At 34.3% G+C, this 3,048-nt stretch overlaps 1 pseudogene; it reads right to left on the bottom strand.

The window, feature by feature from the left end:
- Positions 1-2,424: 2,424 nt before the first annotated feature.
- On the bottom strand, positions 2,425-2,821 carry LOC118630533 (annotated as a pseudogene).
- Between the last annotated feature and the right edge of the window lie 227 nt (positions 2,822-3,048).

Below are 3,048 nucleotides of genomic sequence, written 5' to 3'. Positions count from 1 at the left end.
CTTACCAGGTTCCATGAAGAAAAAAATTGAGATTTAAATTGGAATTACATTTAATTTATTGATGAATTTGGGGGATAATTGGTATCGATAGAGTATTAAATATTCTTGTCTATAATTGGTATGGATCCCCATTATTTCAGATCTTTTCATCTCATGAACTTTCAGAAAGAAAGGTTTCTATTTTCTCACTTTTCACTTTTGGCTATAACATGAAAACAATAATTCTGGAGTCTTTATTTTTATAGCTGTTAACTCTTGTCACTACAACTAAAAGCCTGATGTCTAACAGTTCTGAAGGTAATGGATTGAAAGCGAACATCTGATTCATTAAAAATTTTTCATCTTTTTGTAATTTGGGTTTTAATTTCTTAAAGAAAGTTAAAAGGAAATATAAATAGCGTTGAAATGATCGATATTATTCCCACAAAAGCTATTTATCTGCAGCCCCAGTACGGACTGCGCTGCATTCTGTGTAATGCCAGTTGAATCACAGTAGCCAAAGAAGGGAATCTGGCACTTTTTTTTTTTAAGTGAGAGTTTTTTATTTGATGTGACTCGGTCACATGTGTTTACTTTTGAAAGAATCATCTTTAGGGATGATTAAATACATGCATTGTTTGAGCAAACACAAGATTGTAGAGTATATATTTATTTGTAACAGAACAGAATGACAGTGGGTGTCTATGCTATAGATAATATTCTCGTGGTATTTGCTGCCATCCACTCTCCTTTCTAAATTTGGTGTTACAGATTCAACTTCTGTTTTTAAAAAAAGGAAGTTACATATATCTCATTCACACTATTATTTTCTTCTTAAAAGCCAGTTTCTCTGATAATTGCCCATTTAAGGAGTTTCATATAACTCAAACAAGACTTCTCTAAGACAACAGTTTTGAAACAAATATTACTTAGCAAGATTAAATCTTTTGTTCAATATTTAAAGTATGTTTAGAAAACAACTGACTGGTTACACAAGTGTATCTAATTGGCGTTGGTGTTTATCTGAGATACTTGCTTTAGTTTCTTCCTCTGTGCATTTCTGAAATTTTAAATATAAAAAATTTTAAATTAAAACATTTTTTTATTTAAAGCAAGGGACTACTATTATTGGACAGTTGGATAGTTTTGGAAAAGTCTTATTTATTCTGGCAACAGGTCTTTAAAAAAAATAGTTCTACACTGGTGACAAAAAGAAAAGATAAAGTCTACACCATCTTACCTAAGTGTTACCTCTCCTTCAAAAAACCAATAAAAATTCAAAGTGGCAAAGAGCTGAATCATTTTTAATTGTACACTATGTTTACATTTAAACTGTGTTCTCTGTCCACATGTTTATTTTCTAATGATACCTCATAGCCTGAACTTAGAGGTATTTTCTGGGCACCTCTAAAGCTTTGAATTTTTTTAATTCTCAAAGTAGGATTTTTTATAGCTAGGATCAAAAAATGGTTTAAATATATAATTTGCATTCCCCAAATCACCATGTCTCTTAAATAACCTCTTTACTCATATAGGTGATTTGAAGGTATAGATAGTATAGACATGAGAATGTATACAGCAGAAAATAGAATTTAGTCTAGCCAGACATATAAATTTGCTTGATTTTGGAATAAAAACCTCTGGCATCAGCATACTTTTGAAAAAAAATATTTTTTTCTGTTATCATTTTGCCATGTTGTCCTGAAAATTAATATTGGTTGATGATATTCAGAACATGTTTGATTATTGGCATACTTTTATATTTCATGACCAAGAGGACATGAAAGTGACAAAGGCAATAAACCATTCAAGCCATCACTTGAAAATTTGGATAGGCAAATCTTTTTTTTTCTTACCTGTAATTATCCAATGCTGCTGTGTATTTAAATATGACTGAACTGAGACTTTTATTTCTTGAGGTAAGTAGGAAGAGAAAACCTTCAAAAGAAGTAGGGGATGGTGGAATTATGGCAATAATTTGTTTATCTTCAAGGTTGTTCCCCCAATAGTGAGTCTGTATAGATTAACTCTTAACAGTAAGTACTTTGTGAGTGCCCATTAGTCCTTTTAATTATGTTAACCCCACATGGCATGTTTTAGAAATGCTGAAAAGGAGTTATAAGTACAATATTATATCACTCACAATGACCCCTCTAATTATGAAAGTTCCTCAATACTGCTTAAACAGTGTATGTGAATAGTTATTTATATGTAGAGTTTAGTGAAAAGGTAATGAGAGGAAAATTTTAGCAGAAAAGATTAACCCCCTTGAATTTATGAAGCTGTTATAAACTTGTTAACATTCCTTAAATTATTCATATTTTCATATGAATAAATATTCCATAATTACCAAATACTATTGTATCAGCTACTGTTCTAGAGGCTAGAAAGAGTGAGGACAAGAATGACAGTTTTTTGTTTTTTGGAAACAAAAGCCAAGTTTATTCAATTCTTGCATTTGAAGTACTCCTCTATGATATCCTTTGCCTGAGACTTTGCCATAGTCCTTCACCACCGCACAACTGCAACCACCACTTTATGGGGTTTTCCCTCTCTGTGGATCTAACAGAGGCCTACCCATTCCCCTAGTTTCTTCTTGTTGTCAACCTTAATTAGGTTGATTTGGTGTTCAGCACAAAGGACCTCCACCAACTTGACGTACATGGGCTCATCCCAATTGGATGCAAGCACACGCAAGGTGGGCTTGGCAGTTGTGTAAGGCTTTGGCAGCTTCGCAAATCGCCCGCACTAGTTCATCGTGGATGAGGGCGGTCTTCAGCACCTCTTCTAAAGCAGTATTAAGGTCCATCACACCTCCAGGAGCAATGCTTTCCTCGACCATGGCGGTGGGTTATGGGTGCACCCAAGCCTCCGCCTGCGCTCGGCGCCACGGCAGCAGAGAAAGAGAAGAATGACAGCTTTATGAACCATATTGGACATGAGTAAGAGGCTGGAGGGAGTGATGAGTTTTATTTTTTGTTGTTGTAGTGGTTGTGGGTTATTAATTCTGCGGGTTCAAATGTGATTCCAACAAAGCCAAGAACAGGCAGGGTTGAAGTTCTTTGTGTA

This window comes from Molossus molossus, unplaced genomic scaffold (genome assembly GCF_014108415.1).
Source record: "Molossus molossus isolate mMolMol1 unplaced genomic scaffold, mMolMol1.p scaffold_m16_p_15, whole genome shotgun sequence".
Taxonomy (NCBI): Eukaryota; Metazoa; Chordata; class Mammalia; order Chiroptera; family Molossidae; genus Molossus; species Molossus molossus.
This window is presented reverse-complemented; position numbering and strand designations above follow the sequence as displayed.